Below are 23,520 nucleotides of genomic sequence, written 5' to 3'. Positions count from 1 at the left end.
CACCTTCACTCAAGGAAAAGAATCAAGTCTTGGAGAAAATGTAATTAAAAGTCAATATAGATCAAAAACAAAGATGAGACTTATGGGACGAGAGGTGATCCCCTTCAGTCCTTTCTTTCATGTATTCAGAGAATGTGTGAAGCAGGAGAAGGGGGTCCACAAGTTTGGGAAAAGGAAACCCTATGCACCCATATATTATTCCATGTGATCAGGAAACTGAACTGCAGCTGCATTCTTGCTGTGCCCTGTGGTCTTCAGAAATAAGAGATACCCAGGCTTGAAGCCTGAAGCAGTCAGCAAATGCTGGACATTTCTCATCTCTGAATACGATATAGGTCCACAGCCTTTTCTCTCTGAAGTACTCTCTAGCTTACTACTTTGGCTGAATACCTGGTATGGATTGGTCTGCAGTCAATCTCCTTGAACCATCCTAGGAACAAATCCATCATGAACACTACATCCATGCTGAGAATTATTCCTTTGCTTATCAAATTTTGAAAGCAATGCTCTTTGTAACGCACATTAGAATGACCAGAATTTTGTGGTGCACGCACTTTGGATTTGCAATCTATTTGCTTCCCGCTGTAAACCATAAATCTCTCTCCACAGTGCTGAACCTTCACTGAAAGAGGGATTGGTATGATTTTCTATATTGCTATTAAGAATTGTGCCGTGCAATCCTTTGATTGTTCGTATGGAATTGGAAGTTCACTGCAAATAAGTGTGCATAGGGTTGCTGTTACATTTTATCTTCTATAGGTTATTGAAAGGTCGTCTGCCCATCATGAGCAACTAGGTATATTGCAAGTAGGGAAGAACTTCCGAAGATCAAGGCTTATATCTGCCACTTTTAAAATGGGAGTTACTGTAGGTTAACATAATGTACAACAGAAGGAGAATACACTGGCCCCATTTGATACAGTGAAGTACTTTAAAATCCTGTTTCAGTGTGAGAAATGTTATCCAGGTTCGTAACTCAATAAGAGAAAAATGTTTATTTTGAATGGATTGTGTTTTCTGTATAATAGTGCCAGGTCTATCTGAAATCTGAAAATGTACTGTCAGACTAGATGTGATGACACATGCAGCTTGACTCCTACTGAATGCATTTAAAATGGGACAGGGGTGATGGGCACAAGACATTGGGTACAACATTATGTTTGAAGACTGGGAAAGGTTATGGACCACCGGTATGAAATTTACGGCATGTAGTGCCTTAAAAGAAAACATTATGAAAATGATGTACAGGTGGTACATGACCCCAGTCAAACTTGCAAAGATATACCATCTGTCTGATAATAAATGTTGGAAATGTAAGGAGGCTGAAGGAACATTCTTCCACCTCTGGTGGACATGCCCGAGGGTGAAGGCCTTTTGGGAAATGATTTATAACGAGTTGAAAAAGGTATTTAAGTATACCTTCCATAAGAAACCAGAGGCCTTCCTCCTGGGCATTGTAGGCCAGAGAGTGTCAAAGAAGGATAGAACTTTCTTTTTATATGCAACTACAGCAGCAAGAATCCTTATATTGGAAGGCACAGGAGCTACCCACGCTGGAAGAGTGGCATACGCAACTGATGGACTACATGGAACTAGCCGAAATGACTGGCAGAATCCGAGACCTGGGAGAAGAGGTAGTGGAAGAGGATTGGAAAAAATTTAAGGACTATCTACAAAAACATTATAAGTTATATGAATGTTGAGAATTTGCTAAGTTTTGGGAAAAACATGCTTCAGTATTGAGATCTGAAAATGATGGAAATTAAGTTATGACTGTGAAAAGTTTAAATTTTAGAGTATATAATTAGATGAAAGTACAAAAACACATGAAACAAGGTATCAATTTGCTGTTTATTTTTTATTGTAAAGAAAGCAGGGGATGGAAGATGTGGGGAAGTCCAGTTGATTATGAAAAAAGATTTGGAAAAGTGAATTTTCTTTTATTTAATTTCTTCTTTCTTTTTGTAAAATCGCTTTTGTTGTGTTATTGACGATGTATTCTGACCTTGGAAAAAAAGCAATAAAAAATATTATTAAAAAATAAAAATAAAATGGGACAGGGGTGATTGAAAGCATAGGAAGCAGGGAACTGAATCTCTTCTCCTGCTCACGCTGTTTGCCCAAGAACTGTTGTCCCTAGCATCCCCCAGTAGAGATTATTTCCATAATGACTCAGTCTGTATGTAACACTAAGCCAAACCACTGTTTAGTGTGAATGAGCAAATGTGTAGCTTCCCAGAATGCAGAGCTCCACCTCAGTTCTGTTGCTGCTGTGCTACCAGGGACAAAGCCATGGTTTTTGTTTAGCATTGCATCTGAACCTGGGCTCATGAGTGGTAAACCAAGAACAAACCTGGGCTTGTCTGGAGTGAGTCAATGCACAGTTAAATGGGAGTAAGATTATTGAATTTAATTTAGAAGAAAGATGCATAGAATAGGCCTAGTCTTGATTGTGTATTCTGGATAGTGGCCTCTCCATGCTCTGAATGTTTAAAGAAGCTTTTCTTTCGAAGTGATCAGTACATAAGATGGTGCTTTGTGCTCACATCAACAAAAAGAAGAAGAATATTCCACATGTAACACTCATGCTCTGACCTTAGTAAAAGCCAATGGCATAAAAGTGTCATGCAAATATAGTAAGATGATGATTAACAATAGATAATTAAGCATGTGGAATTCTTTGAAAACCAACAAGGCACAAAGCTTTCTTGAGAGCCAACTGTTTAACCTGAACCACTGTGTGCTTATAGAACTGATTTGGCTGCCTGCTTCATTTACACAATAGTAACGGGGCAACAGGAGTTTTTACTGGAAACGCCATAGTGATGAAACTATTTTCAGCTCTGTTTCCTCCATCCTTAACAATCTAACAAAACAGAAGAGCAAAGGAGTGTGATCATGTTGCTATTCTTAGCCCCATGCCTAGACCTAGAGGAGTAATGATACATTAAAATATATACAAAGCAACCAGATAAAGATTAACAATGGCAAACAACAAGCCTTCACTTATTTTGAAACAATGATGGGAATGGAAAGCTCTCTCTCTGTATTTGTGCAAGGAAGTAAATGGGCACATTCTGTTCTATTGCGTGGGTGTGTATGCTCTGTACACTGAAGGTGTTTTAATCCTCTGACTCTCTCATTTTGCTGTTTCTGTACCTTTTTTTTGATCGGAAGATTTGAATTCTTACTTATTTGCTGTTTGTGTTGTAGTTTTGGGTTAAGCCATTTCGAAACGTATTTTATAAGGATCATTTTTCATGTTTGTCACTGTAATGTATTAGGATTTATATTGCTTTATCCTCCAGCAAACTTCCCTGTGGCCATTTCTAGTGAAGGGCAGTACAGAAATCTCAAAACAAATTAGACAAGTAAAATGCTGTTATTACTTTGGGGGGCCCCAGGCTGAAAACCCCAGGATGATGATGGTGTTTCTGATGACAGTGACAACAACCACCTTTTATAGGAGACTTACCAAATGAGACATATGGCAGAGTTCTAAGCATGTTCCCTTGGAGTTCCCACTCAATTAAATGGGTTTTACTCATAGCAAGTGTGTTTGGCAGTGAAGCTGAGTTTCTTCTTCCTGCTAGCAGTTTGATTGCTCATGCCCCCCCACAGAACCCAGTCTCTCACTTGAGGTCTATAGAACTAAAAGGAAAAAACTCAGGTATGTTTACTCAGAGATAAACTCCACTGAATGGAATGGGGCATCCTCCCTTGGAATAGTGTTTAAGAGTGTACAGTGGTACCTCGGGTTACATACGCTTCAGGTTACATACGCTTCAGGTTACAGACTCCACTAACCCAGAAATAGTACCTTGGGTTAAGAACTTTGCTTCAGGATGAAAACAGAAATCGTGCTCCGGCAGCACAGCCGCAGCAGGAGGCCCCATTAGCTAAAGTGGTGCTTCAGGTTAAGAACAGTTTCAGGTTAAGTACGGACTTCCGGAACGAATTAAGTACTTAACCCGAGGTACCACTGTGAGCTAATACTCTGATCTCATGCATATTTATTTAGAAATAAGTGAGCCACTTTGTGTTACCGTTGGCCATGCTGGCTGAGGGCAGTGGCAGGTGGAGTCCACCATCATCTTGAGGGCCCCCCTGCTGACTACCTCTGGCTTTGGGTGTTTCTAGCCAATTTACCATTTCCGAAACACTATGCAGACTGACACACAGGCATCCGTCAACATTTTCACTTCTCTGTATTTTGCAGTGCACTTCTCCAGCCAAGTACTGGTAATGTGTACAAAAATGCACACCCTCAGAGGAAGTGTGCATAAAAAAATGCATGTATTAGTGAAAGTAGCAAACAAAAATGCATTCCATCAGGGAAATTATAACTATCAGGGAACAATGTGCTTTGCAAAAAGGTGCGTATTAGGCAAAATCGCTTCCCAAACTGTGCACATTTGGAGAAATTTGCACTAAAGTGGATTTTTATGAGGATTTATGAAAAAAGAAGAAGAAAGGCAAACAGATGTGGAAATGTGGAAGACTAGACTGAAAAGGTTAGAAACTGAGAGAAACCAAAATTGACAGACTTGCCTATCCGTATCCCTGATCTAGGTAATCAGTATATTGCCCAGAAACAGACACTGACAATTTTGAATGAGCAGTGTGGTGTCAATTGGGGGTCCAGTGACACCTTGTCCTTCCAAATTGAAGGGCCGTGTGAAGCACACTTTTCAAAAAGCAAGATGACCATAACCTATAGATTAGCCCTAAAACCAGTATTACAAAGACCCACATAAGTCATCAGTGGTCTCTCACTGGAAGAAATCTAAAGCCTTTTTGTTATGATGTTGGAATTTGTAAAGCCTGTTAATAAAATCGTGTCATTGTTCTTTTGAAGCCTTTATGTGATGTGTGGTCGTGCATTTTTAAAATCAATGCTGGTATACATATAGTTAACATGTGAGGCACTTTTTTCTACTCACTGCAGGAATCCTTTAATATTTTTTAAGAGATTGTTTCTCAGCAATTCCTTTCAAATTAGTAAAGGATTCCTGGAGTGAGTAAAGGAAAAGCATCTCACATTTTAACTACATATTTACCAGTGTTGATCCCAGGAGGATGAGGATTATAGAAAGCTGTCTTTACAAAGTCAGATTTGTTTATTTATGCAGCCTAGTGTCATGTTCTCTGACTGGCAGCATCTCTCTAGGCTCAGAAACACAGCGCCTGCTGATTCATCTTGTTTTAAACTGCAGATTGCAAATACAAGACCTGGCTGTGCTGTGAGATCCTGAAGCAGCTGCCCTTTTAAGCCTCACTGCCTGGTGGGGTGGACCAGTAGCCCATGCCTGGCCAGCCAGCAAGGCACTGCCCTCAAAGTGAGGCCTCTGATCGGCCTATTTATTGTTGCCCTCTTTGGTGAGAAGGGAGACCTCCCCTCAAATACCGGCTGAGGGGAATTCCCCAGCAACAGCCGGGCGAGCGAACATGCTTTGGCTGCTTGGGAAGAAGGTGGAGTGTGAGGGACTACAACCTTCCATCCACCCCCCCCCCCACGGAAGTGGTGAGCCATTCACTTATGTATGGTCCATTATACCACGTTAAAGGCACAGCCCTTTTCTCCCTGCTTATTTGAGCTTGCCAAAGAAATGGATATGGCAGTACATTCAGGCTCCTTTGAAGATGATAAAATAGAAGGCATGTATATAAGGGCAAAGATCTCGCCAACTGCTGGAACAGTAGAAGAGGTAGATGGAAAGAACCAGCCAAACTAGATCAAGTAGGTAGGCAGGTAAGTTAAGGGAGATCCTGGCAGCAAGAAACAAGAGTTGATTGCAGAGTGAACCTGTGGCTAAGGCAATAACTAGACCCAATAGCAGAAGATAGCATGGTGAGCTCAAATAGTTGAAAATGACATTCAGCAGGGCTTCTTCTAAGGTCAGGCTCTGATGCAGAAGTGACAGCAAGAAGCATCATATATCTAGGCCTGCCATCCCAACAGGCCTGGCCTCAGCACCTGGCTTATTTGGGCAGTTGCCAGGGCCTTTGCACAGGACTAGCCAATGACACATTTTTAATTTCACCACCCCCTTTTATCCCAGTATCTGGACATTATCTGTTTTAAGATATCTGAGCAGTATCTGGAACCTTGATCTAGTTGCCATTTTAATTTCCTAACGTAGTTTCTCTCTGGGCCAAGCAAGTCAGTCCGGGGGCCCAAGAGCAAAGAAGAGAGAGAGCCAAGCAGAAGGCACTAAAACCTGCATTTGAAGACACATTATTCTTTTGCCCCAAACCGACATGCCAATATTGGCTTCTCCCATTAGTTGCTCAGAACAGTTCAAACGTTACAGTTCAGAATATTTATATTTCTTTATTTATTTCTAAGCCCCTTTGCTTCCCTGTTGACATTTGTTCTGTCCTTGAGTCTCATTCAGATGAGGTCGCAAACCTGTTCTGTTCTGAAAGAAAAGGTCACGCAATGTGTTTCGCCAATGTTCTGTATCAGTCTAATCTCTTGCATGCTTTCATTGGTACACTGGCGTTATATCTCGGTGATCTGGAAAGAATGAGAAAAGAAAAGAAAGAAAAGGTGACATACTTTTCAAGGTTATACAAGCCAGAAAATACATAATGTAATTTGTTTTCTTTTTAAGGTGCATCCTAGTAACAGAGATTGATATAATAGCAAAAGGGGGAATGGAGGAAAAACATAGCCCTTGCTTATCAAATTACCATTTCTTGTATCAGACTTGCACTTAAAAATCTTTCCAGAGAATTCTCTGTAGCAATATAGCTACCTGCTAGCATTTCCACATCAAGTTCATTTACCCTTCTTTTCATTCAATAACCTTTTCTATGACTGGAAATATTTAATGTGTTATGTGACCAGCTGTTTTAAAGACAGAGCTGCCAATAACTTTATCCTTTGCTTTTGTCTATTCCTCCCCCACCCCCACTAGCCACCTAAGATGACGCTTGCAAAATTCCTGTTTTACTTGAATACCCTGCATCTTCCTTTAGCATCCAAATAACAATTACTTTCTCTTTGAAACAAAGCCCGTTAGAAAAAAATGTGACTGGAATGGCATCATCCCTGGGAGACAGAGCTGAATTGAAATTCTGTTCGCATAGGAACTTCTACAGAGGTTGCTATAGTGCTGCTGTTTGTCGTTCTGTAGTCAAAAGTCTATTTCTACACACAGATCTCCTTGTTCAGGAGGCTTTTTGCTTGACTAGTGTTGAGTATTAGTGCAGGCTTGGCAGTGATATCTTAAAACAGATAATGTTCTTTTTAAATGCTGGGAGAAGACATTGAGTTTGTTTATGCCAGGAATGGAGAACCTGACCCCCTGCAGTTGTTGTTGGACTACAACTCCCTCTATTCCCAACCATTGGCCAGGCTGCTTGGGGCTGATGGGAGTTGTAGTCCAGTGTCATCTGGAGGGGAGAAAGTTCCCCATCCCTGGTTTGGACAATCAAACTAAGACCTAACTCATACGTTGTGAATGTTCACCATGAATGAGCATTATGAATTAAGATGTGAGTCCTTGTGATTGCCACCCAAGGATCCAAACAGTTTGAGTACCTCTCAGTGTGATGCTTAACTAGACATCTGCTTGGGTCTTGTCGCACCAACATGAGTTGGGTTGGGTTTAACTACTTCACAATCTTTGTGTTGGGTTGGCTTCATGCATATGGTTAGACACCACTCCTATTTGTGGCATAGCGGCTAGGGTGTTGGATTAAGACCTGGGACACCAGGCTTCAAATCCCCACTCAGCCACGAAGCTCATTGGGCCAGATACCGTCTCTCAGCCTGACCTATCTGACGGGATTGTTGTGAAGATAAAATGGGGAAATGGGAGAACCATGCATTCTACTTTGAGGTCCTTGGAGAAAGGTGGGATATAAATGTAATTAATAATAATATAGCCTGCTGGAATAGCTGCTGGTGAATGTTGAGGGAGCAGCCTGATGGGAGCTGGTCTTTTAGCAGAGAATATGGAGAAGCTCTGGAGTCCCATGTCTTTTCCCCCTCAACAGTCACACACTTTAAATTTCATTTGCTTTATATATCACAGACTCTTTATTTCATTTGTACACAGCAAGTAATTTACATCCCATTATGGTTTGGGCTTGCACAAATTGTGACCCACCACTGAATGCAACCCATCTGCCCTCAGTTGTGGCTTGCTGGGTGCTTCACGACCCTGATCCTTTTAGCAGGCTGCAAAAACACAGGGGTCACTGAGCCACTGGTAAACTGCCATATGTGGTTTGTGGCTTATATTTGTGGGTCGTAAATGGCAAAGGGTTGATATTTATACTGATTCGAGCTTCATCCCTAAAAGTGAAAAAATTGAATCAGTACTCTAAAAAATGTCAGGGCATTGAGAAATAGTTTTGCTAGAAAAGCAGATGGTGGGGTGGGTGGATGTTCAGCATCCTCCTTATGCTGCTGATTGAGTTCTGTGCACATGATTTGTACATATAAGAATCTTTGGCATTACCGCTAAGAAAATCTTCTGCTTTATATTATGGGTTTTCAGGGTAGACAGATCTAAGCACCTTCAAATTAACGATGGATGGGGTAAAGAAAGTTTGCACATTAAAAAAAGGAATTAGATTTGTTTTAAATTTAAGGTTTTTAAACTTACCATGAGCACTGGAAACTTGTTTTTAAATATATATAATATGTGATGCGTGATGTGAACAGGAAGCTGCACTTTGTCAAAACATAGGCATTATTTCTTTACCAAATATATTGGCAGCAAAACAGATGCCCTTGCCTATCCAAGGGAAGAATTAATACTGACCATTCAAAAGCAGTCCCAAAACTGCATACTGATTTTGAATGATAATTTTAAAGATATATTCAGTGTAATAGGGTGTATGTGGAGGGGTAGTACCTCTGGTGGGGGGCACGTTGTGCTCCTTCTGGAGCACTCCTGAATCCAGAAAAGGTTAACAGTATATTGGAATGCAGAACGCAAACAATTGATATTTTACTGCAGACTCAACAGCAAAGGGTATAGTTATTCTCTTCTGTTAACTTTCAAGTACAGCTGACTGAGAAGAAAACATTTTCGTGAAGTATCTGAAAGTGTACCTATTGAGTTCTTACTTTAAATTATTTAACATTTTATAGCTTGAAACATTAATTTTAAATAAATCTTTAAAATTACAGCATGATTTTATACACCTCTATCATGTCTTCTCCTTATTCGTCTTTTTTCTAAACTAAAAACCTCCAGTGTTTTTCAGTCATTGGTTCTTTGTTCATCTTCCTTCCCTCCTACCAGCCACAGTTGTTAGTGACTTGTCATGGTAGGGAGGGCACTACAGAAACAATATTGTAAGGGAAAGACAGGTGCCAGTGACACAGAGCTTGGGGAGAAAAAACAATTTCCCATTGCCTTCTCTCTACCAGATGCGTTACTGCTGTGGAGGAAACTGTTCCTGGGGAATTTTGTAGAGTTAATGGAGCCATCAGTCTGTAGCAACAGAAAAGGTCCACCAGGATGAATGATATAAATGAAATACCATCACTCTTTACAAATTCAGTTGACATTTATCTTATTCCTGTCCCCCCCCCCCATAGAAGGAAAAGTAGAAAGGGTCACAGATTTTGTTTCCAAAATTAAAGAAAGAAAGATTGATAAGGAAGGCTTTATTTTTAGACTGAACAGTCAAAGGCCACATCTGATATTTATTTCCTTATATATGTAATATCTATGCCCAGTTTTTTCCTTAAGCAGCTCCTGATGTTGTACATAGAGGGTTATTCAATTTTATTCCCCTGAGGTTGGTTAAACCAAAATAGAAGTTCTCAGCATCTCTGAACAGTGCTATGCAAAATAACTGTATTGAAATAATTTGTATTACATACAACTTTTTGTGTCATATGTAAAAACCAGTGAAGCCTTGTCACTAGAAGTTTGGGCTTTGGATCTTGGACTTCTGGGGACAAATTCCTGCTCATCTTAGAGTTTTCTTAGGAAGCTTAGGACAACATCACTGGACCTCACTGCAGTTCTTCAACTTACTGAAAACCATCTGCTTTAAATGGTGGATCTCAGAAAGGATTGTAAAGCATTTCGTACACTTGAGATGTTACATCTGTTTCCAAAAAACCTGAAACAATCATGCAATAAATCATTCAGACAAAACAAATTTCCGAGGTAGGCAGATCGCAGGCTGTGAAGAGACTTGGGGTACATTCAGCTATGGGGAATATTGCATTAGTTTTCCAAATTATAATGCTAGCACTTCTGTCTCATTTTCTAATGTTCCTTTCACACTGCAATACCTGTTGTGTGAAGGGATGCGGGTGGTGCTGTGGTCTAAACCACTGAGCCTCTTGGCTTGCTCTGTCCCAGCTCCTGCCAACCTAGCAGTTCAAAGCACACCAGCACAAGTAGATAAATAGGTACTGCTGCAGTCGGAAGGTAAATGGTGTTTCTGTGCGCTCTGGTTTCTGTCATGGTGTCCCGTTGCACCAGAAGTGGTTTAGTCATGCTGGCCACATGACCCCGAAAGCTGTCTGTGGACAAACACCACCTCCCTCAGCCTGAAAGTGAGATGAGCGCCGCAACCTCATAGTTGCCTTTGACTGGACTTAACCAGTGATGGAAGTGTGGCTTTTTGATTAACATTCCAGCATGTCTTGCTGGGTTTTATTCACACCAGCGAAATCATATACACTCTTGGTTTTAAAGAATATTGCTCTTCTTTTTTTGTATCTCTGTAAGTTGCTTTGAGTGTGGTGTTTTATGAAAAGGCCGCTAATATATTTATTAATCATGATGATAATGGCTATTAATAAATATCACAAAACATTTCTTTGAAGTTAAAAGTATGTCACTAAGAAAAAAGCTATCATCATCATCATTGTTATTATGAGGTGATATGCCGTGTTTGACTTACGTGTACTGTATGAGTTAGTTGGATATCATGTATCATTATTATTTTAATGAGTGGCTTTGAATTATAATGATATGCCCAATACAGGAAGTTTGAATGAATTGAATCCCATGGGAAAGTGAAGTCTGCATTTCAGGCATCAGTGTTTGAAACTCCCATTGTTCTAGGCCCATTTTGCGACAGGGAATTTCATTAGCGTGAGCAGTTTCTGAGCTCTGAGTGCAGTACTGCACTGAAGATTTCAGATTAAAACTGCAGAGTGGAAGGAAAGGAGGACCCTTTTCCGCCTCCCCACTTCCAGCTACTCTCTGAAGACTGGAGAAGAGACCCTCTTAAGAATATTAGGGGGTGGGCAGGGAAAGGACTAGACCAAGTGAAAAATGAACATAATATTTTGGCAGCAGTTCATTCATTTTCAGCTTTGTATTCTTGTTATAAAAAAGTGCACCTAGACATTCTGTTGTTGTGCCCATAACCTAGGTTTAAGGTGCCTTTTAGCTCCTAGCTTTCATATCTCAGTTTCTAACACTGTCAGGCATTGATTCAATGTGCAAATACAGAGTATGTGGCTTCAGCCACTAAAATCAGAAGCTGTTCTTTGTCATGAGGCCCTCATGGTGCCCATCTTCTTGTCACTGCAAACTTTGCTGCCGAAGCATTTTTCACACAGGAGGGAACTCTTCCCATTTTGATCTCTTTTCACTTGATTCTCCCTTGTGTGCAGGAAATTGATTATCTCATTTTGAGGATAATTGACAGTGATTATTCTTAATCTAGCATCCGCCACAGTCCAATTCCCACTCCTTTTAATACTGTGTCTGGCTTTCTTTGTCACAGCTGCGTTCCAGAGAAGTAATCCACAACCTTGGGCAAAAGACCACAGTCTCTATAAACAAAAGTCAATACACGTGTGTTGTCATTGAAAAACTGAGCAACCGCTGTTTGAACTGTAGGTCGAGAATGGAGAAAGACACTTGTTCCAGTGTAGCTGACTTGGCATGTTACACTGCACTTTGTTTGCAGAAAATGGGACTCAGGGGTTCCATTGATGAGCAAGAAAGGAAGCCAAGATGAGAACACTGACTAAGTTAACTCACTTTCTTTGACACCATCCTCTCAGTTATCACTCAGCATTGACACATACATGGGCTGTTGTCATTGAGAGGCAGGTGTGGTAAATAGTAAGGTGATCAAGAGGAAGACATTTAATGACCCTACTACTGTTTTCTTTCTGCAACCTGTTCGCTGGATATCCAACACCCCCACTTCCTGCCCTTCTTAAGAGATGTGCCCCTCACTGTTATTTATAGGGGTAGGCAAATAGGTCAATTTTGGTTTCTCTCAGTTTCTCACATTTCCATATATCAGTCTGTGATATAATTTTTTTGTTATAAAAAATTTTAATGCAAATTCATCAGCATTTTTGTTTGCAGTTTTGCCAAATATGTACATTTTTTTCCAGAGCATTGCATCCTGATACAATGCATTTTTCCCCCTATGTGGTGTTTGCCATGCACGCCTACACTATCCTAGTATATGCATTTTTGTACACAATTCCTGGCTTGAGGACTGCACTGCAAAATTCAGAGAAGAGTGAATTTCAAAGGATGGCTGCATTCCAGTTCTTGTCGTTTAAGAAAGTGAGACGTTCACCTGTAAATGAGAATGGAATAGAATTTTCCTCCATCCCTAGCGATTTATGCTGCTCCTGGTAGATGTAGGTTATGCATATAGGACTTGGGCCTATGCAGGCCCTTCCATAAACAACCCTGCAGGGTCTACTCTACTGTGATTGGTATGCTCTTCAATATCTCAGGCTGAGGGCTTTTTTGTACTGCTCAAAATTCTTTAACTAAATAAAACACGGATTCTTGTGCCTAGAATGCATTTCATTTACCCTGGTAACAGCATCCCTGCCTATAGCTTCTCTTTTTTATTATTTAGTTGTTCCATTTATATTTTGTATTTCCTCCAAGGAGCTCAAGGGGGCATAAATGGTTTTCCTACCTTCCTTGTATTGGGACAACAGGCTTGTGAGGCAGGTCAGGCTGAGAAACAGTGACTGGCCCAAGGTCACCCATTGAGCTTCATGGCTGAATGGAGGTTTGAATTTGGGTCTCCCCGGTCTCAGTCTAACATGGTAACAGCTGCACCACACTGGCTTTGAGATTCATTTTGATACCCCAGACAGAAAGGGAAACTGTGATTGCCCCAAGATTGCCATGGCAACATGCTGGATTAGTCACATTCCAGAAAACAGCTAATGTGCCCCATGGAAGCTCTCTCACATCAACCATCTCTTCAAATGCAGTGCGCACTGGGCCTCAGCTATGAGGGAGGGAGGGATAGAACAGTCTGGAGCAATTTCACAGGTGGGGACCTTTTTAAAACAGTATATACACTCAAATACTTTTATGAGATGGTCAGAGGACTGCCTTTCAAGCTTTAAAGTTTTTTCCATCATAGATGTAATGGGTATGAGTTACTCGGCATAAACTGGTGCCTCTCTAGGCTAATTTGCCTTGTTAAACCTTTCTGACTGCGCAGCCCCTTCTCATAGTGGCTGCCTCAATCGCTGGCAGAATCCGTCAGTGGGCGTTTCTTGAACCTCTTCCAGCATAAAAGTTGTTTGACGCCCAGTCTCCGCCTTCTCTCACTGCGCAGGAGCCTCCTGCGCAGGGAGGGCATGGGCAGCGGAGGACCTGGGCTCTCCTCACTGATGCCCAGTGAAGAATCCTGGAGCCCTCTCTCCGATTCCCCCATCAGCCCCCCTCTATCCCTGGTGTTGCGCTGAATTGCTTCCCCCTCTACTGGGCTGTTTCTCCCCCTGTTGCTGGGTCCTTCTTCCACATCATCAGAGAGCCTCCCCTTTGCCTCTCGCTCTGATGTCAGTTCCCTGACAATAGATAACAGCCACTCCAAGCTGGTCCAACTTGGAATATAACCAATGACACTCCTGCAGATGATCTCAGGACCTGGGCCTAAGTTGTTCTGGGGTCATGAGCCATCTCCCCCCACCTCCAATAGGAGAGTATCCCATTACATGTAAAACATCTCCAGCCAGTTAGTTGTGGGGTCAGTAAATTGCTACTGAGGTAGGGTTTTGTTTGTTTGTTGTTTTTTATGTCATCAGCCTTAGGATATGGAAAATTAAAATTGAAAATGAGCATTGGGATAAATAGGCTTTTAATGTAGTCACTATCAGATGGTAATGTATTGGTGATGAAGTAACAAACACATGGAAAAGCCAGTCATTTGTGCCAACTGCCTACAGTTTCTACATGTGATCAGAATCTAAATCTAAATAAGCAGCTGCAATTCTCCTACATGTGTGAGTGGATGCTAGCTTCCCATGTAGCTGCCTGCTCGGTACTGTCAGTCAGTCAGTCTTTGGTAAATGGTTGTCTGAAGTTGCCCTAAGAATCTACAGGGCTTTCTGCCTGGTTCTCAGAACATGCTGCTATTGCACATATTAATATTGCAGTGTTTTATATGACTGGATACATGTGGACTAACCCATTTTTGGAAAGAAAACATTGTCAAGGCCCATAAGTTTAATTACAACTTTACTTGCAGAACTTTCTTCAAAACAAATCAAAAATTTGAGATTTGAGATTTTTTTGGGGTGGGGGAGTACTGTGACCCAGTTGCCATAATGCACAAATCATCAGTGTGTGTGTGCTTTTATACCTGTGCACACACACTTTTAAAAAATCATGTACCTTCTGTGTGGACCAACACATTTTTTTCAGGCTATGTACCAATTCTATTTGGCTTATACACGTAAATGCTGAATAACTGCCCTCAAGACCCAGATAAACTCTCTGTAAGCTTGCCCTTTACGTTCACACATGGTAGTTTCCAACAGTTATGTCACCCCTCTGTGCCTTCAAGAATTCAAACCCTCTCGTAAACTAGTTACCTGTTAAGCAGCTAACACACAGTAACAGTGAGGAGGGAAAAAAGGCCACTTTCATTTTCTAAATGCCCCGTGCATGGTCTGAAATTTAATCCCTCTGTGAATCATAATCTGCGATGCTCAGAATAGATCGACTATATATATCAAATGTTATTTTCAGGGACGTGAACAGGAAGGCTCCAGAGCTTGTACAGCCTGTGTTCAAGCATCTCTGTTGCGCCAAACAATTTAGGGCAATGTAGTCTGGAAATAATTCTCCCCCTCCCCCCTCCTCTCTAGCAGTTTACTGTGTGGGCGTCTGTAGTGGAGGCGTCTTGGGCTTGCTAATGAAGCTAAGGACATGAATAATATTTGACTGCTGCTGCTGCGTGATGCCTCTGAGAGCCGTATTCATTTGTCTCTGTAGTTATTTGAGAGCAAGCAGCCGGCGTGTGCAGGCGATCCAGTCCCCATCCTCGGCTTTCTCTTCCGTCGCTTCTTAATCTTCATTTATAGCACTATCTTAAAAGAAAATATGGAGCATATCTTTTGCTAAAAATAATTATATTGCGATTAGCTTTACTTAAAGGAGAATGGGATTTAAAAATAACACGATCGCTTTGACAGGATGGGTTTAATGTGTGATCCACATAAGAATTAGTAAGGCCATTTCCTTGATAGCCACCAGACCTTTCAGATGAAACCGTAACTGCAGCTGCCAGCCAGAGACGGACTTTTAATTCCTTTTTTTTTGTAGCGGGGGTGGGGGTGGGGGGTGGGAGGGAAACCTAAACAATTATGTCTTAGGACTTATTGTTTTGTATTCTTTCTCTGTGTGCTAGAAATTAAAAAAACTGGCACCTTCAGAAGAGATTACAAAGAAAGAGCAGAGTAGAGAATGAAACGAGCTTATGTCTGATAAAGAACAAATTGCTTAAACCAGAGGGACTAATTTGACTGAAAAAATGTTGTTGTTTTAAAGGCATATACAGAAGCTGGTTTAATTAATTGCAATGATCCTGTTTCCTGTAGCTAAGACATATTAAACATGTCCAGAGATGTAATAAGGAAACAAAAGTCAAGATGGTGACGCTTTCTAGTTACGAGGAACAATTTTTCACATTTGATTTTTGTGAAGGTTTTCTCTGTCTGCCCAAAGCTCAATGTAAGGAAGAGGAGGTGGATTAACAATGCAGAGGCACATTGTTCTTCTACCAGCCTGTTTATATGCTGCTGCAAATTAAGGGTTTAGTGTCATGGAAACAGCTCCTTTATTTGGAAAGTGACTGCACCACTATGAGAAGCAAACAGAGCATGCAAGAGTGAGAGAGAGTTGGATGGAGGGAGGCAATGTGTTGTCTACTCAGCCTAACATTATCTAACATGTTTTCCGATACTTTTGGAAAAGGGCAGAGGTTCTGAAATACTTGCTGCATTACTTTACAACCTATTATAAGTCATTTCTGCACTGGCAGGTGTCCCCTACACATGTGAAACATTTAGGGCAACTGTGCTCTCTATGTGTTGGCATGTGAAGAAAATACTATTATCAAAATACTGTATTGGTTTTCTTTTTCAAGAGCTGACAGGGTTAAGCCACGTTATATATTCCTGAAGTCTGTCAGGAAGAAAACGCTTATGAAATAAGAATTTAGAAACTAAGGCTACTAGGGCCAACACTGTAGGCTTAACACAAGCTTGCGCTGTTTTTCTAGGTGCAATTTAATTAATGTGGTAATATATATATTTAAAAATAATAATAATCCTGTTCCTTGTACAGTTTGTTTTATGTGGTTTAAGCTGCTGAGTTTTAAGTTACTCTAAGGTCATGTTTTGTAACTCAAGCCTTCTTGAGTTCACTTAATGAAAAAAGCAGGACAGGAGTATTTTTAAAAATTAATAAATAAAACCATTAGAACAGCAGAAATTGGAGGACATTACATTGGCATTCATATTAATGTCACATTTATGTGGTATTAAACTACTCCATCATCTACCAATATTTTTTAAGAAATACTATGGGCTGCAGTTAATTTAAATTTGTTAACACTTTTTTCCTGTTACTAGCTAGCTTATATTATTATTTATTAAAAAGGTAGAATATTCAGTCAATTGTCTTCTTGGACTAGTACCTAGGAAGACCAGACTTCAAATACTAACTGAGCTATTAAGTTCACCGGATGACTTTGGGCCAGTCACGATCTCTCAGCCTAACTTACCTCTCAAGGCTGTTGTGAGAAAATGTAGAGAGGGAGAACCATCTATGCCACCTTGAACTTCTTGAAGGAATGGTGGGATATAAATGCCATAATAATAAACTTTTTGAAAATGTGAAGTCATAAATATCACGGATTCTGTTTTTATGTCATTTATAGCATTTTCCTCAATAAGAAGTTATATACCTTTGTTCCCACAAGTTCTGTGATGGTGAACTACAGAAAGCACCATTTTGAATGCAACAGATTACATCTCTCTCTATGGAGTTTTTATGTATCAGCCTTGGAAATGCAGGTATTTTATTGTAGATGTATTTGGTTTTTGATCTGGGGTGAGATCCAGCTTACAGTGATCTCAAGGTAGAGGAAGCCTTGAGGCCTCACCATTTATTAACTCAGTCTGAGGGAAAACAATATATGGATTTTCTTGAGATAAGAGAACATGTAGCTGGATCTCATAATTTGATCCCATAATTTCAGAGCTTTCTAATGGTCAGTCTGAACTTCTTCTTACCTCACCAAAGACCAGTGAAGGAGACAGCTCAAGGAAACTCAGTGGCATGACAGCACAAGGCTCTAAGAGAGAGCATTTCCTTTTTAAAGCTCCCTTCTCCCATCAGCTTGTGAACTGTGATTTGAGAATTTAAGGCTGTACTTGTAGTCTGTTAGCACAACATCTCTTTACATCACATCTGTCCCTGCACCTGTGGATCCTCTGCTCTGCAATTCAGTAGCCCGATCCAGCTATTCAATGCATGTTACCCACAATTTTGGAACCAAATTGCTCCAGTATGATGATCTTGGAGTATTGTTCTCCACCGTCTGCACATACTGCTGACCTGGAACAGGATTGAAACTCAGTTGACCAATAGCCCGACTCAGTATAAAACTGCTTCCTTTGGTTCTGAATAAAAACAGGGCTCTCCTTTCCACCCCCAAATGTGAATGTATTTCATCTTTGGACTGAAACAATGTATTCAAATAGCAGATTACCAAGTTCTATAAGGTTAATTCCTCCTGCCTCGTCCATTTGCTTTTATATTACATTTTTAAAAATGCAACGCTCTATTTATCCTAATTTAGTATTTATGTGATTTGGCTGCATTAATAGGAAAACAGCATTTCTAGGTGAAAGCCCAGCAACCTTAGCACATTGGGGCCAGAGGTGCCATCTTCTCAAGATGATTGAGGGGGCCTGACATGATGCCCTGACGTCAGACACGCATAATATTGGGAGGAGCCAGGGACTGGAGCTGAATGCCCTGTGAACATTGAGGAGGCCCAACCCCCCCAAAAAAGCATTGGGGGGGGGGGAGACAGTGCCTCAGCTCCTAGGAGCTGGCGCCTATGATTGGGCCTCATACCAGTTACAGTACAGAGCTAGACTTTAGCTGTTAAACAATGAGTCTGAAGGACACATACCTATGTGTGTATTTGAGAGGAAGTTAAAAAGAAACACATGGAACTAGCAGCAGACGACATGGTAGGATGTGCCATTCACTTGACCCTTGGATCAGTCATGTCTCTGCTGTTTACTGAGAGGTAAAGAGAGGGGAGGTAGCAGTGTGGTTGGCATGGTGCAACTGCACCAGGCTGGCTTCTCCGGTGTGTTTGCACCATGCCAACCTTGCTGCTGCTCACAATATCCTTCTTTAGCTCCCGGTAAGTAGCAATGATGCAATTGACTAGAGGTCAGGGGAGTGGTGGTGCTCAAACACGCTGTCCGCTACTGCTTTGAGCTTCATCTTTTCCCACATAAAGGTACAGGGCCTGTAAGCAAAGGCATCCCTACCGGACTCAACAGTTCTCATCTTTCCCTCTACAGTGGTACCTCGGGTTAAGAACTTAATTCGTTCCAGAGGTCCGTTCTTAAGCTGAAACCGATCTTAACCTGAGGTACCATTTTAGCTAATGGGGCTTCCCACTGCTGCCGCGCAATTTCTGTTCTCATCCTGAAGCAAAGTTCTCAACCTGAGGTACTATTTCTGTGTTAGCGGAGTCTGTAACCTGAAGCGTCTGTAACCTGAGGTACCACTGTACTACAGCAAGCAAGCTGCACACCATGGCATTATGGGGAAGAGAGGACTTCGCATGTCTTTCACCAGGTTCTTGAATGGCTTGAAACCACTAAGGTGGAGGTCTTAATAAAGTAGAGGGGGCTGTGTATAGACCTAGCCAGTCTCGTAGTACATTCCTTTCACATGCACCTGCCATATTGGTGGTGGAGAAATATTGAGACCTGTGGGGATACTTCCATGTGGTGCCACTAGTACTTGCATAGGGGAATAACAACAACAACAACAACAACAACAACAACAACAACGAATTTATTATTTATACCCTGGCCATCTGGCTGGGTTTCCCTAGCCACTCTGGGCAGATTCCAACAAAAGATTAAAAATACATTAAAAATGATGCCCATTTCATACTGTGATTTTATTGTGTACTACAGCTTTTATGCTTACACACATGTAAACATTGCTGTGATCTGCTATAGCTTACAGGTATATGAGCCCAACACCCTCCTCTCTATGGGAAGCCTTCAGGAAGGACATGTTTTGTTTGTGTTCTGTCTCTGTATTTATATGTGACAGATGACTTGTTGCTTACCTTTATTGATCTCTCCTTAGATCTGAAAACCCAAGAAAGGGTTAAGAAATACTGTCAAAGAACAGAAAGTGTTTGTTCTGAAATTGAATCACTGTGATGGAAAGCTTTCATTTGCCCCTTGTGAAAGCACAATAAATGCGATAGCTGTGACTTTTCTTGCCCAGAAAAGAGAAAAATGCCTTTTATTACAACTCCCTGTTCAGGAACTGAGATGGTGTGAATTGAAGGCTAGGCGCAATTGTCTGCTGCAATAACTCTGGCTTGGGAAGAGGTTTTAACTGTGTCTAGCTCCTTGGCTGCCGCTTCCCAATTTCCCTGTGCCATCCTAGGGGAACAACTGGTTGAGTGTGTGCTTTGCATGCAGAAAGTCTCAGGTACAATCTAGGGATGGGGAGAAATTCAATTTTGCTTGCATTTTAATGAGGAACGAACTAATTCACACTCCTTGAACCAATACATGAACTGAAACACAACGATCCTTCAAAAGTTGTATAATACTACAGAAATTGCTTGCAGAAATGTTTAGAGAGAGTCAGTGTGATGTAGTGGTTAGAGTGTGTTGAACTAGGACCTGGGAGATGAGGGTCCAAACCCACCCAGCCATGAAGGCTAGGAAAGGCTCATCTCTCAAAACTGGAGAGCTGCTGTCAGTCAGTGTTAACAGTACTGAGCCAGATGAACTAATGGTCTGAGTTGCTATAAGGCAGCTTCATCTGTTACTATGATCTGTGCAAGATATCAGTAAAGTAGGTGCAGATGATACTTGGAAGTGTTGCTGTGTTGTTTTTATTCCACCTCAAAATAGGAAATGCTAAATCAGGCATAGGCAAACTCGGCCCTCCAGATGTTTTGGGACTACAACTCCCATCATCCCTGACCACTGGTCCTGTTAGCTAGGGATCATGGGAGTTGTAGGCCAAAAACATCTGGAGGGCCGACTTTGCCCATGCCTGTAAAATGAATTTAATTAAATGTTTGAATAGTGACTTAATATGGCACTCACTGACCATTGAAGCAGATGGGAGAGCCCCACCAGCTCTACTGGGATTACAGCAGTGTAAGTTAAAAAGTGAAATGATGCCCCAAGAACCAAGTTAATTCTATGCGTTCTTGTTCTTTTATTTAACTCTGAAATAAGCACACACATTTTGACATTCAAGGACATCCTTTTAATTTGTAGTCCTCTCTGAGAGATTTGTGTTCATGAAGAGATGAATAGGTTTTACTTATTTATATTCACAGTTTTAGTCATGCATTATTTTGGCCCTGGAATATTGTTCTGTCTTTAATCATTCATAGCTGGAGATGAATAAATGACAGGGATAATTGATACAACTGTTGATTGTCAGACTGAACAAGGGTTCTGACTAGTTCCTGTTATAAAATGACTGCCTTGTTTGCCCAATGTTGAATTAGAATGGTGTAAGAAAACCACAAAGGAACTGTGTGGCAGTTGTTAGGACAGAGACATAGCTGGGACAGAGTTCTCAACTGAGCTTTTTGTCTTGTGAGCAGGAATTGAACCCAAACCATTCAGGTTTCTCACTCCTTCCTTTTTCCAGTTGGACAGCACCATTCCATTTTTTACCTTATTTATCCTCACACCATGTGGATGGATTAGCTCAGCATAGCAGCAGAATGACAGGGATGGAGCAAAAGACCCACAGCCTCTTCTTCAGGAGCCCACTCATTTCTTCTAAGTCATGGTTTGGCATAGCTTTTTGTGTGGCAAACTGTGCCAATATGTGGAGTATGTTTGTGGCTAAAATGTGGCTTTGAAATCTAGACTTGTTTTGTGTTCATAATCTTACAAGAGCTCAACCGGGTAAGGAATTGGAGCAGGGCCTAATTACAATATTATGTCATTGGCACAAAAGAAGAGAAAAAAAGAAAGGAAGTTTCACTCTTTACTGTACGTGTGGCAACTTTTTCAGTTGCGAGTTCATATTATTTTTGAAATTATAGGGTTTCTGGAAGAAAATATCTTAGGTTTGCGACTTTTGGACAGTCTCAGGAAGCTGGGCCTCCTTAGTCACTTGAGATATGAGGAAGCGCATTTCATTTGTGTCCGACAAGGCGTTTCTTTCCTGGCACAAAGACTGCAGATCGTACTTTAGGATGCAGGATTGCTGTCATCATTCATACTTTTTATCACCTCACCATTTGACTTCTGCAATATGTTCTGCATGGAACTATACCTTAAATCAAACCCAGCAATGATATGGAGATGGCCGGCTGTCTAGTAAAGAGTGTGACTCACTGGATGCCCATGAAATGTCCATGAAACCAATCTGATAGCAATGAAAGATTAGTAGCACAGTAAGATTTCTCATAAAAATCCAATTTCAGCAAAATATTTCTAATGTAAACAACTGCAGCGACAGAAGGAAATTGGAAGGGGGAGGGGGACTAACTTTGGTGTGATGTTAAACATCTAGCTTGTCTGCTGTAACTTGGCACATCAGAGTTTCATTGATCTGCAGAATTCCGACATCAGGGCATAGCAGGCAGCGTGAACAAGAAGTGAGACTTAACCTTAAGTACTTCATCAGTATGCAGAATCAATATTGTATAGTCAGGGGCAGCACATTACAGTTCACCGCTTGAGGCAAAACGGGAAGAGTTGCTTGTTCCTTCTGCTGCCATTGCTGTTACCCCCACCTATCTGCTCCTGCTACCACCTGCTCTGCTGCATTTGGCGCTGCCATTGGTGTCAATTTTGGGTGCATCCTCACTCTGCCTACTAGATGGGCCAGCTCTGTTTATAGTAAACCAAGATGCCAAAAATCTAGTTGGCAGTTCTACTCAATTTTTTTACCCATGTGGTCTGTTGGAAAAACGCCCAGAAAGGCTGCCACCTTCCCAAGCATCTCTCTGATGGTCACCCTCTGGCTGTAAATTTTCCTCAGTCCAGAGAGACCGGTGATAAGCGACCCCTCTCACCTGAGAGGAGCACACTCGTCTTCTGGCATCTCATTGCAGAAGAAAAAGACAATCAGTAGCTCTAAACTACTTTATTTACAGTCTATATACAGAGACTCCATCAGCATGTCTGCTCTCTCTGAGCAGCAGTACAGAAGAACACATCTCACACAGAAGTGAAAGCAACTTTCCACAGTACTGAGACTGTGCTGAGACTTCCTGTCTCACGCTCAGACACTCACATGATATAAACAACCATTGTGCTACTCGCTGAGCAGCTGGTGAGATAAAAATCCTAACATCAATCCCCCATTTTTAGGTAACCTTAGCTGCAAAAGCAAGTGCAGCATCAAGAGACATAAACCAGTGTTTCCCAACCACTGTTCCGCGGCACACTAGTGTGCCGCGAGATGTTGCCTGGAGGGAGGCGGGCGAGTCGGGCGGCGAGAGGCGGGGCGGCGGCGGCGAGGAGAGGCCGCCCAGTGCGGGGCTCTCGCCGTCTGCCTGCCTGGCTGCCTGCGAGCTCGGCGGGCAGCGCCTCCGTCCGCAGCGCCCGCCTCGCGGCTCTCATTCCCTGCCCCTGCCAAAGCTCACCCAGCCAAGCCGCGCTCTCCTTCCTGCCTCGCTTTGCTGCCTCCTCCCCCCCACCCCCAAAGCTTGGAGGTTCCCCGGCAAGGGGGAGGGAAAAAAATTGAAACTTACACTTTCGTGCGTCCCTCCCGGCGTGACGCTGCGCGCTGACGTCACGGGGCTGTAATGGTGGTGTGCCTCGAGATTTCTTTCATCAAACAAGTGTGCCTTTGCCCAAAAAAGGTTGGGAAACACTGACATAAACAAACAGTTGTTATACACATAGTAAACCCCTGTTGTACCAGTTCCACTTTTGGAACTCCCTACAACTGGATTGACCAATTCAAACCTCTGATTACCTGTCTTCCACTATGATTTGTGAAGCTTGGGCATCTGTAGCGAGAATGTCTGCTATGA

The 23,520-nt window shown here is 41.7% G+C and overlaps 1 long non-coding RNA gene across 2 annotated transcripts in view; it reads right to left on the bottom strand.

Moving 5' to 3' along the window:
* Positions 1–6,326: 6,326 nt before the first annotated feature.
* The window catches only part of LOC308589909, a 29,728-nt gene continuing 12,534 nt past the window's right edge, over positions 6,327–23,520 (bottom strand). Inside the window, exon 5 of one of the 2 annotated variants that reach the window (XR_014009536.1) lies at positions 6,327–6,520. This is a non-coding gene — a long non-coding RNA (uncharacterized lncRNA). The remainder of the gene's footprint in view (positions 6,521–23,520) is intronic. The other variant, XR_014009537.1, reaches the window with a different exon arrangement.

The sequence above is a fragment of the Podarcis bocagei genome, assembly GCF_964188305.1.
Source record: "Podarcis bocagei genome assembly, chromosome: 6".
NCBI classification, from domain to species: Eukaryota; Metazoa; Chordata; class Lepidosauria; order Squamata; family Lacertidae; genus Podarcis; species Podarcis bocagei.
This window is presented reverse-complemented; position numbering and strand designations above follow the sequence as displayed.